This window comes from Glycine soja, chromosome 9 (genome assembly GCF_004193775.1).
Source record: "Glycine soja cultivar W05 chromosome 9, ASM419377v2, whole genome shotgun sequence".
NCBI classification, from domain to species: Eukaryota; Viridiplantae; Streptophyta; class Magnoliopsida; order Fabales; family Fabaceae; genus Glycine; species Glycine soja.
The window spans coordinates 12,983,171-12,996,460 of NC_041010.1; the positions used below are offsets into that span (position 1 = coordinate 12,983,171).

A 13,290-nucleotide genomic window follows, 5' to 3' on the forward strand; every position below is an offset into this window, starting at 1 on the left:
GTAAATCAATAAGTTTGTCTTGTGGAGGAGACATATTGTCTACAAGGACGAAAGAAGTAAACATAGGGAAAAAAAAAAAAACCGTGGTCATGTAGCACAAAAGTGAATCAGACAGACCAAAACGCTGATATTGGGGAAGTTTGCAAACATAGAAGCCTACATTCGTGAAAAACAAGGAAAAGGAATAGTTAATCATGTAAACCAACATTACATTGGGTTCACAAAATTCTTCCAAAACTAGCCCACACCTCCCAAGCCAGCCAAAACACTGTACCATTTCCTAAAGTAAATGTACCTTGTTAAGCCCACACTTAATCTTTTCCTTTTTGCTATGCTACATTGACTCGTTGTTTAATTAATGTTGTTAATATACTATTGGCTAAAGTAACTTGCATTTGCTAATATTAATTATTGAAAAACTATTGTTGACACCTAGATTGCACTTAAATGATTGGGGGTATCAAATGATTATTAATAATTTCCTCCGACAAGGGTAGAAGACAACAATAATAAAAAAACCTTCTCAGTTTAAGTTGATGAACTTCAATTGAAGTGGGGACCCCTTATACGCCCCTACTCATTGGTAAATGTATAAATATAAGCAGCCATACATACCAAAGGCCATCTATCACTCATAAGTCACAAGTTCCAATTGCATGATTAATTAAGCTTTTCCTCCTCAAGAAATTAATTATAATTCATCCATTTTGTTAAGGGTTTCAACCTAGCTACTTACTCATCCTTTGGTTCTTCCCAAGAGTTTTCTTCAAATGAAGCCTTATTCTCTTGTAATTTCTCTTCTGCTTTTGTCTCTCTTTCTCACCAAGGCTCAAGGCAAGAACTATATTTTCAGCATAAATTCATTTAGACTTTCAGTATTGTATTATTATTATTATTATTATTATTATTATTATATCAACTGGATTTCTCATGTTAGTTGTTTTTGTTCAGGGATTCGCTTGGAGAAAGGGTCTTTTGCAGCTCAGCAACATAAACAACACGTTAGTGATCATTGCTTTGATGTTTTACGTACTCAAATGCCATGCTTTAGTTATATACTTAAATATTTTTTCACTGAAGTTGATAGAACAAAACCAAATTAATTCTCTTCTGATTGCAGGATCAAGAAGAAAGCAATTTGTTGAAAAAAACTAATAATGGTGCTAACAAGGAAGCTATTGTCTGCAAAGATGAACAATATTGCACGGGTACACTGAAGAAAAGAGCCTCTAGAGTATCCAGAAAACCAAAGAACCAGTTACCCCACATTCATGAAGATTATAGTGGACCAAGACATCATAGACCTAGGCACCATTAGTTTAATTTCTAGCCCAGAAATTTATTTTTCTTTGTTATTTTGTTATAACACAAGCATATTCTTCCGAAACCCTAACAAAGGAGACCTTGTAATTCTTGATTCAAATTTCCCACCATGAAGATGACACATCTAATTTTGTGGTTATAATTTAGAAAGAAAAAAGAAAGAAAGGAATTATTTATTCTCGTTTTATTTCTTGTCTTCTGAACTAAAACTTTACAATTAAAGTATTTTATATATTAAGCATTATGCAAGAAAATTTAGTACTAACATGACATAAATTGTATATTTACCGCATTATTAAGTATATCATATGGTTGTTCTTATTTTGCTGCATGAAACATAAAGATTAGGAAACTTGTTACTTCATCAACTTCTACAACCCACGATATTTCAAAGGTTGGTTTAGAGATAAAGTATAAAAAAAAAGGGTTGTTTAGGTGTCAACTCATATATATGAGACCTTGGAATTTCTTCATTTCTCCTATGTATGATTTATATATACATTTTCTCCATGGACAAATGTGAAGAATGGAGGAAATGAAGCTCAGGCCCCAGAAATTGGAAATAATAGAAATTATAAACTCAATGGGGATTTGATAGAAAAAAATATTAAATAATATGATAATGTGACTCATGTGAATTAAAGGTCTAAACTTGATCTAATAAAATAAAGGACCTATTGGCAAATATGAAAAGTTAATAAATTTATGGGAAGTTAATAAACTTCTGATAACTAACTTGATGAAAGTTTGTTAATAAAAGGCAAATGGTTTTATCTCTGCCGTAAGAGTTTTTCCTCTAATTACCCATCAAGAACGTGAGAGGAAAATAAAAGAAGGAAAGAGATAGATTGGAACAATGAAAATTGAAGAACTTATGTCTTTCATGGATCAAGGTAAGTTCTACTTATTTTCAAACTCTATGAGGAAATCATAGATTCTAAGATCCTTACAATATGTAATAGATTCATTGAATATAAATGTATGGAATCTATAACTAACATGTGGTATCAGAGCATTAGGTTATTGAATTTATGATTCTCCATGAATGATGTTTCTTCCACACATTGTATGAATCTAATTCCAATTGAAAAATTATTTAAACTATTTTGTTTTCCGTTGTGCATATTATAATTGTTTTCGAGTTTGGAATGCCCTGAATCCAAACTTTGAATATCTTGAATTGAAATTCAATGTCTCTCTTACGTCAATTTCAATTCAAAATTGATCTTAAATTTACTGCAATTTGAAATGGAAATATGCCGAATGCCTTCATATGGTGAATGTAATATATTGTTACCCCATATTAGGAATGCCCTCAAAATTTGATTTTGGAAAAAAAAATTGTTATTCAAAATTGGATCAAGTAATTTGGATTAAATGTATGATAGATTTGTAATCACCAAAGTGGTCAAATCTTTATGTTTTGTTTAATTCCAAATTAGTGACAATTTTATTTCAATTACCCATAGAATGGATGCTAAATTATAGATTATTGGTTTATGGGTTAATTGAAGTTCATTATTATAAGACATTTATGGATCACCCAAAGATTGATTAGTTGTTCTTATAATTTATGGATATGACTGTTGGTAGTATGTATGCATTATTAGTTTTATTTATATATCCAAAGATAATAAGTATTTCTAATTAATGCATATGCCTTACTAAATAATTTTAAAATTATTAGCATTGGTATGTTTTTTTGTGTATTAATGTATCACCCAAAGGAGAACATTAGTATACATAGAATGTTTGTTTGTTGTTTGAATATGTATTGTATGTTTAATTTATGACTCAAAGTATTAATGTTAAGCATCTGTTAATTGCAGTATCCTTTCCTATATCTTTGCATTCTCTTGGTATGTCTGTTCCAGTTTTAATTGGTTAAATTTCTCTGATTGGAGCGAACAAGTCCAATTTCACTTAGGTGTGTTGGATCTTGATTTGGCTCTTCAAGTTGAAAAAACTTGTTACTATTACTGATGCTAGTAGCAACGAAGAGAAAACCCATTATAAGGCTTGGGAAAAGTCAAACAAAATTTGTTTGATGCTTATGCACATGAGCATAGCAAATAACATTAAGTCTGCTCTTCCCAAAACTGAAAGTGTAAAAGAATTTATGAAATATGTGGAAGAGTGCTCCCAAACTGCTGATAAGTCTTTTGCTGGGACATTAATGAGTAATTTAACCACCATGAAGTTTGATGGTTCTCGTACTATGCATGAACATGTGATTGAGATGACATATTACAGTAAAACTTAAGTCTCTTGGAATGGTGGTGGATGAAAAAATCCTTTTGTAGTTCATTTTGAACTCATTATCGTCTGAGTATGGTCCCTTCCAAATGAACTATAATACCATGAAAGACAAATGGAATGTGCATGAATTGCATAATATGTTAGTTCAAGAGGAAACCAAACTTAAGAATCAAGGAAACCACTCCGTTCATTAAGTGAGTAATCAGGGAGTTGGAAAGAAAGTCAATAAGAAACATGGAAAGGGCAAAGAACCATTAAAGATTGTTGAGTCCTCTACTAAGATCCAGAAGAAAAATGACAAATGTCATTTCTGTGGGAAATCTAGACATTTCCATATGAACTGCCAAAAACGTAAAGCTTGGTTCGAAAAGAAAGATGAGCATAATGCTTATGCATGTTTTGAATCAAATTTAACTGAGGTTCCCTATAATACTTGGTGGATTGATTCTAGATGTACAACTCATGTTTCTAATATGATCAAGGATTCCTTACAACCTGAACCATAAACCCAAATGGGAAGTTTGTCTTCATGAGGAATAGAGTGAAAGTTCCAGTGGAAGCTGTTGGGACTTATCGTTTAATCCTTGACACTGGATTTCATTTAGACTTATTTGATACTTTTTATGTACCTAGTATTTCTATGAATTTAGTTTCTTTGTCTAAACTTGATGTTGCTGGATACTCTTTTAGGTTTGGGAATGGTTGTTTCAGTTTGTATAAACGTACTTGTATGATTGGATCTGGTACACTTTATGATGGTTTATATAAATTAAATCTTGATAATTTATATGCTGAAACTCTTATGACCTTGCATCATAATGTTGGCACTAAATGTAGTTTAGCGCATGAATGTTCTGCTTACTTGTGGCATAAACGTTTGGGACACATTTCCAAAGAAAGGATGCAAAGATTAGTAAAGAATGAAATCCTTCCAAATTTGAATTTTGCTGATCTAAATGTATGCGGGGATTGTGTTAAAGGCAAACACACAAAGAAAGGAGCCACAAGAAGCACTCAACTTCTTGAAATTATACACACTGATATATATGGACTTTTTTATGTCAATTCTTTCAATAAAGAAAAGTACTTTATCACTTGTATTGATGATTTTTCATGTTATGGGTATGTCTATTTATTGCATGAGAAATCTCAAGCAGTGGATGCCTTAGAAATTTTTAAAAATGAAGTGGAAAGGCGTGGTGAGTATTATGGAAGATATAGTGAAAGTGGACAACATCCTGGTCCATTTTCTAAGTTCCTTGAAAGGCGTGGTATTTGTGCTCAATACACAATGCCAGGTACACCACAACAAAATGGTGTGTCAGAAAGGCGTAATCGAACCTTAATGGATATGGTTAGGAGCATGTTAAGTAATTTATCTTCACATGTATCATTATGGATGTATGCTTTAAAAACTGCCATGTATTTGTTGAACAGGGTTCCTAGTAAGGCAATTCAGAAGACACCTTTTGAAATGTGGACAAGTAGGAAACCCAGTTTGAGACACCTACATGTTTGGGGTTGTCAGGTAGAAATTAGAACATATAATCCACAAGAAAAGAAATTGGATGCAAGAACAATTAGTGGATATTTCATTGGTTATCTAGTAAAATAAAAAAGGTATATATTTTATTGTCCTACCTATAGTACAAGAATTGTTGAAACTGGAAATGTCAGGTTCATTGAGAATGACGAAACCATTAGGAGTGAAGCTTCACAAAATGTGGAGATTAAGGAAGTTAGAGTACAAGTTCTTTTAACTAGTGCTTCTACTTCAAGAATTGTTGTTCCTTATACTGTTGAACCACACAACTATTGGATCAAGTGGCCTCAGAATAATTAAGAAGGGGGGTTGAATTAATTATTAACGAACCTTTACTAATTAAAAATCTATCCTTATTAATATTACCAAAAGTAAAAGCAATAATTAAAGTGCATAGCGGAAATTAAAAGAGTAGAGAAGAAGAAGACAAACACAAGAGATTTATACTGGTTCGACAACAACCCGTGCCTACATCCAGTCCCCAAGCGACCTGCGGTTCTTGAGATTTCTTTTCAACCTTGTAAAAATCCTTTTACAAGCAAAGATCCACAAGGGATGTACCCTCCCTTGTTCTCTTTGAACAACCTAGTGGATGTACCCTTCACTAGAACTGATCCACAAGAGATGTACCCTCTCTTGTTCTTAGTCACAACAACCCAAGTAGATGTACCCTCTACTTGTACCACAAAGGATGTACCCTCCAATGTGTTAAGACAAAGTTCTCAAGCGGTTAGTCCTTTGAAACTTTGTGAAGGGGGAAACAAAAGAATTCTCAGGCGGTTAGTCCTTTGAAATCTTTTGTTTATGGGAAAGGGAAGAATCAAAAGAATTCTCAGACTGTGTCGTTTTGAATTCTTTGACAAGGGAGAAGGGAGACACAAAAGAATTCAGGCACTTAGTCCTTAGTTCTTTTGGAAAAGGGATAAGAGAGACACAAAAAGAATTCAGGCGGTTAGTCCTTGGCGAATTCTTTTTGGCAAAGGGAGAAGGGAATGAAAAAGATGAATAGCACAAGTTTTTGAACAAAGAACTTTTCTTGGAAGAGAAAGTTTTGAACAAAAACTTTTAGAAAGATGAAGAGAAGATGAAATCAGAAAGTTCTGAAAGAAATGAAAGAAGATGTTGAAAGATAGATTGAAAGATTGAATGATTGAAAGAGATGATAGATATGAATTAATTGAATTGTTGTTTCATGCCAAGGTCACATATTTATAGTTTCTTGATGACTCAAGTCAAAACTTGTAACTCTTGGCAATTCCTTTAAAACTAATCACTTAAAAAGATATGACTTTTGAAAGAATCTTCAGAAACAAGTCACTTGAAGAAATGTGACTTTTGGAAATGAATTTTTCGAAAACAGTCACTGGTAATCGATTACCATAAAGGTGTAATCGATTACACATCAACAAATGTGACTCTTCATTTTGAATTTTGAAAATCTTAACGTTTTAAAACTACTGGTAATCGATTACTATAATCTGGTAATCGATTACCAGAGAGTAAAACTCTTTGGTAATGATTTTGTGAAAACTTCTTGTGCTACTCAATGTTTTGAAAAACTTTTTAATACTTATCTTGATTAAGTCTTCTCTTGATTCTTGAATCTTTGAGTCTTGAATCTTGATCTTGAATATTCTTGAATCTTGAATCTTCTTGATGAAACTTTCTCTTGAATCTTTCTCTTGATTCTTGAATTGTTCTTGACTCAATCTTGAAATCATTCTCTTGGGCTTTTTGTCATCATCTTTGTTATCATCAAAACACCTTGAATCAATCTTGATTTATCATCATGAAGCAATGAAGCTTGCTTCTACAACAACAATCAAGAAGAACAACAAATTAATGATCCTGAGGTTAACAATGAACCTATAGTAGAACAATCACAAGAAATAGTATTAAGAAGATCTCAAAGAGGAAGGAGATATGCTATTTTGAATGACTATGTGATTTATCTACAAGAGTCAAAAAATGACTTAAGCATTGATAATGATCCAGTTTCATTTTTAGAAGCCATTAATGGTGATGATTCTAGAAAATGGTTAGATGCTATGAAAGATGAGCTTAAATCAATGCCACAAAATGGTGTATGGGACCTTGTGGAATTGCTTGAAGGATGCAAGAGAGTTGGGTGTAAATTGGTCTTTAAGACTAAGCGTGACTCTCATGGCAATATTGAATGACACAAGGCTCGACTTGCTGCTAAAGGTTTTACTCAAAAGAATGACATTGATTATAAGGAAATATTTTCTCCAGTTTCTAAGAAAGATTCTTTCAGGATTATCATGGCACTAGTAGCTCATTATGATCTTGAGTTGCATCAAATGGATGTTAAAACTGCCTTTTTGAATAGGAATTTAGAGGAAGATATTTATATGGACCAACCAGTGGGGTTTATTGAAGAAGGAAAGGAACACATGGTGTGTAAACTTAAGAAATCAATATATGGACTTAAACAGGCTTCCCAACAATGGTATCTTAAGTTCAATGATACTATTACGTCTTTTCGATTTAAGGAAAACATTGTTGATCGGTGTATATATCTGAAGGTCAGTGGGAGCAAATTTATATTTCTTATTTTGTATTTTGATGACATCTTCCTTGAAACTAATGATCTTGGTCTATTAAGTGAGACTAAAAAGTTTCTCTCTAACAACTTTGAAATGAAGGATATGGGTGAGGCAGGCTATGTGATTGGAATAGAAATATGTTGTGATAGATCACAAGGACTGTTAGGCTTGTCTCAGAAATCATATATTAATAAAGTTTTAGAGAGATTCAGAATGCATAAATGTTCAGCATCTCCCGTTCCAATATAGAAAGGAGACAAATTTAGTCTCATGCAATGTCCAAAGAATGATCTGGAATGAAAACAGATGGAAAATATCCCTTATGCATCTGTTGTTGGGAGTCTGATGTATGCTCAAACATGCACAAGGCTAGATATTAGCTTTGCAGTTGGTATGCTTGGTAGATACCAAAGTAATCCAAGATTGGATCATTGGAAAACTGCAAAGAAAGTCTTAAGATACTTGCAAGGGACAAAGGATCACATGCTTACTTAAAGGAGATCTGGTTATCTTAAGGTGATTGGATATACAGATTCATACTTTGTTGGTTGTATAGATACAAGAAAGTCTACATTTGGTTATGTGTATCTTTTAGTCGGAGGAGTGATTTCATGGAAAAGTGCAAAGCAGTCAGTCATTGTTGCATCCACCATGGAGGCTGAATTTGTGGCATGCTTTGAGGCCACAGTTCAGGCTAATTGGTTGCAAAATTTTATTTCAGGACTTGGAGTAGTTGATAGTATTGCCAAGCTTCTGAAAATTTATTGTGATAATACCGCAACTGTCTTCTTTTCTAAAAACAACAAGTATTCTAAAGGTGCTAAGCATATGGAATTGAAATACTTTGTCGTTAAAGAAGAAGTTCAAAAACATAGAGTGTCAATAGAACATATTAGCACTAATCTAATGATTGTTGACCCTTTAACAAAAGGCTTACCACCCAAAGTATTTATTGGCCATGTAGTGAATATGGGCATTATGTCTGCTAGTGAATGTTGAATGTTATTATTATCAATAGTGTCTATTTGACACTTTGAGCTCATTATTGTGTAAATTTCTGAAATTTGTGTTTTCTACTTTATGTGTATATGCATGCAAATTATGATGTGGAAAACATATTATGTTTTTGTTAATGAAAGAATGACTTTTGTTTGAACCCATTATGAACTTCTCATTTTATAGTCATATTAAAGAGAAGGATAATATAGTAGTACATGGAAGGGAATATGTTGATTAAATGACATATAACCGCCATGACTCTTATTGTTTTTTTTATCTTTAATTATGATTAATGATGTAGCCAATTTACCTAAAGTCTTTTAATGCGCATTATGATTTATGTAAATATTAAATCATGAAGTGTTATGGCATCACAAGAGTCAAGTGAGAGAATGTTAGAAAAAAATATTAAATAACATGATAATGCGACTCATGTGAATTAAGGGCCTAAACTTGATCTAAAGTCTTTAATTATGATTAATGATGTAGCCAATTTATCTAAAGTCTTTTAATGCGCATTATGATTTATGTAAATATTAAATCATGAAGTGTTATGGCATCACAAGAATCAAGTGGGAGAATGTTAGAAAAAAATATTAAATAACATGATAATGCGACTCATGTGAATTAAGGGCCTAAACTTGATTTAATAAAATAAAGGGACTTATTGGCAAATATGGGAAGTTAATAAACTTATGGAAAGTTAATAAACTTATGGGAAGTTAATAAACTTCTTATAACTAACTTGATGGAAGTTTGTTAATAAAAGGCAAAGGGTTCTATCTCTACCCTAAGAGTTTTCCCTCTAATTAATTGCCCATCAAGAACGTGAGAGGAAAATAAAAGAAGGAAAGAGATAGATTGGGACAAAGAAGATTGAAGAACTTATGTCTTTCATAGATCAAGGTAAGTTCTACTTACTTTTAAACTGTATGAGGGAATCATAGATTCTAAGATCCTTACAATATGTAATAGATTCATTGAATATAAATGTATGGAATCTATAACTAACAAGATCAAGAAAAGGAAATATTAGTAAATAAGCTACAACAAGAGCTTTCTCATGAGCACTATTCGGACTATCCGGACCTTGTAGATATGGACTATTCTCCCGATAAGAAAAACCCTCCCATACACAACTAACTCCTCTGGTGATCAACAAGAAAAACAAAAATTTTCTATTTAGAATAAAATATATAAAGGGAATTGAAGTTGAACAATGTTACAAAAATGTTGCAGTATTTTTAGGTTTAAAGAATGTTTTGGAAATTATATTCTATCTTCTATTGATTATAATGTATTTTAATAACATTTTTTAAAGATTGATGACACATACACTAATACCCAAACTTTGTTTAAGTCTTTTTCTCTTCAATAACTTAAATTATTATCGAATTTGGTAGAATCTCCTCACACTAATATTCTTCAGTGAGCTCCTCCAAGGATGACGGTGGAGTGTACTTGTGATGATACTTTGACGTTCAAGTTAGTGGTATAAAGGTATAATAGATATCAAAATATAGATTAGATTAAGAGTTATTTTACCTAAACCTTGATAACCCCTTTTATAGAGATCAAATTTAATGATAAGATATCAATTTTCCTTATAAGATAATTAGAAAAAAAATATGATTTTATCGTATATTTCCTCTAATAATAGGTAATATTTGGTTTTAGGAGATATCTCTATTTTTCTTATAGAAGATGGAGTTTTCCTTTTACCTTAATTATATTTGTTAGATTCTGAGAAGACTACTCGGTCGACCATCGAGTATGAAAGCTTGTCAAGTTCGAGTAGTACACATGCCCCCCAAGCTTTGAAGCTGAATGTAGTAGCTTTGTAAAAATCTTCTAAGTCCTATACTCCGACATCGCTATCAATCGATCGAGTTTGAGTAGTACCCATACCAGTTTAATAATAAAGTCCAAGAAGGATTTTGATTTCCTCTTTAGTCAAGCATTCCCTTAATCTTAAAGGGAAATGGATGAGGTAGTTGTCTTCTGCTGAATTTGTTTGTTTGAGTATTCAAAGATACATATTGTCATATGTTACTTTGTTCAGACGCATTAAATGTTGTCATACATTTTCAAGAAAAGAGTAATAATTATGTCTTTTCTTGTTGAGATTTTTTTTAAGACACTCGAGGGTCACGTCCATCCGACCCATCAAATTGGATATCCATGTTTTGATCAATGAAATAATAGCACTTTTTCTTCCTAGTGTCTACTCGAGGGTCACATTTCCTTCTTTCACCTATCGCAAGGTTGGATGGTATTCCACTTTGGGTCCCTTGAATTGAGTGACATTTGGTAGGTCCCAATCGTTAAACGACTGAGTGCCTTCTTGAGGGGCTTTGTTAATACTGAGTAGTACACATGCCCCCCCAAAGCTTTGAGTCGAGAGAACTAATGCAAGTAGAAGTACCCTACCTTAGGTTCCTTGAGCCAAGTGTTGGTCATTTAACTCGTGCTGTGATGTTTAAGAGGTTGACTCAAAATGCTCTTAGGGTCATCCTGGATGTTGAGTAAAGGCATGTTAGGGATTTTTTGTATGGTCAAGGGAAACCACATGTTTCAAAATAGTATTTGGGCTTGCGTCCTAGTCATCTCCCAAAGGACTAGTGTTTATCCAGACAATTTGAATCAAAAGACTAAGGTTTTGTAAAAGTGTTTTCTCATAGATTTGTTTTGAACAATAAAAGAACAATGAGTAGTAAAAACAAATAATTAAAGAACTCATGCAAGAATAAGAGTGATGCAAAAAAAAGTAGTAAGAGAATGATCACAGTGTTGTTGTGAGAGTTGAGATGTGTGAACAATCAGGGTTGGACTTGGTTTCCCCCTCTTTCAATGTAATAAACTCAAGTAATCCAATTATTTATACTATTTATCCCCAATTCACAAATATATTTTGACCCTAATGTCTTAGGTAGAAAGGCCTAAATTATTTAGATTAATTCCCAATGTCTTGAAAAATTAATCTAAATAACCAACATTAACATTTAGGAATTAACAAAGTCTAATTGGTATTAACCTTTGTCTAGCGACAATCCCAATTAGGTACTCTTCTCAATTCAAGAACCAAAAGAGTGTGAGTCAACTAAACTAATGGTTCTTATGATCATGCAACAGGTAATCATTCTAAAACAAGCATTAAGAGTAGAAGAATAATAAAAACATGAACAATTGTATTAAAAGGAGAATTACATGAAATTAGGTTTAGTCGTTCCAACCCCAACAGATGAGGAGATTAGTTGCTCATAACTTGATTACAATGGCTAATAGAAATCATATAATGTGTAATGAAATTAATCTGAAATCCCTAAGAATGATACTGATTCAATCATACCCCTTAAGGGTATTGGATAGAACACTCAAAGAGGATTAGGCTAGAGCTGCTGAAGAAGACCCTAGGGTTCTCATGAACCTCAGGGTAGATTTCTGAGCCTATGGACCAAGGTTGGGTCCACTCTTCTTTGTAAATATAAGAATAAGTTTTCCTTCTTTTGGGCCTTGTATTTTGGAAATTCTAGTAGTATAAAGTTTTAGCCTTGTATTTCAGGGCATTTTAAGTAGTCTTTGTAGTAGACACTTTTTGTATTTTCATGTATTTTGGCATGAGGGTGAGCTTAGCTATTAGAGGGGTGTGTGTAGCTAAGCTTTAACTTCTCAAGGAAGCTTCTCAAGGTGGTGACCTTAGATATTAGAGGGGTATGTGTAGCTAAGCTCTAGCTTCTCAAGGAAGCTTTCATTTAGTTAGTGACCTAGGCTATAAATAGAAACATGTGTAACACTTGTCATAACTTTGATGAATGTAAAACTTGTGAGACACACTTCAAAGTTCAACTTCTCTCCCTCTTTTTCTCCTTCAATTTCGTGCCTCCCCCCTCTCTCTCTCTCATTCTTTTCCTCCATTGAATCTTCCTCTCTAAGCTTCTTATCCAAGGCTGTCTCTTGGTGGTGAAGCTCCTCCTTCCATGGCTTTTCCCTAGTGGATGATACCTCTTCTCACTTCTTCTCCTTCATCTTTCGTTGCATCTCTAGAATTGAAAATCACAATTGAAGAAACTCATTGAAGCTCAAAGATCCAGCCTCCATAGAAGCTTCTCAAGCAAGCTTCCATCAAGTGGTATCAGAGCGCAAGAGCTTCAAGTAGGTGCTCCTTAAACCTCCATTAATTTTTAGCTTTACCTTCTCCTCCATTGTTGTTTCTTCATTTTTCTCCATGTATCTCCTCACACGTCTTGTGTTGAATGTTGTCAATATGATTTTTTAGAATTTCCACCAATTAAACTTGCTATAGAAGCTAGATTTGATTTTCTATGGTTCAAATTTCATGTTCTTGTTCTTGAACCATGAGTTGTGTTGAGTCTAGGTTCCTTTGAGTTTTGTTTTGCTAGTTTTTGTGGCTGAAACCTAAACCATAAAATTCATACAAAAACATTAAATTAGAAGAAAACCTCAAAAATCTAGAGTGACTTGTTCACCTATTGTAGTTTTGTCATAGAAATCATGTCTAGTCATGAAACTTGTCACATAAGATTCCTTATGTTGTGCTGAATTTTTTTTTCTTGTTTCTTTGTCTAACTCATTTATTCA

The 13,290-nt window shown here is 33.0% G+C and overlaps 1 long non-coding RNA gene across 1 annotated transcript; it reads left to right on the forward strand.

Moving 5' to 3' along the window:
* Positions 1-894: 894 nt before the first annotated feature.
* On the forward strand, positions 895-1,460 carry LOC114425844. The gene is made up of 2 exons (XR_003669303.1): positions 895-1,001; positions 1,121-1,460. It is a non-coding gene; the product is annotated as an uncharacterized LOC114425844 (long non-coding RNA).
* The last annotated feature ends 11,830 nt before the right edge of the window (positions 1,461-13,290 follow it).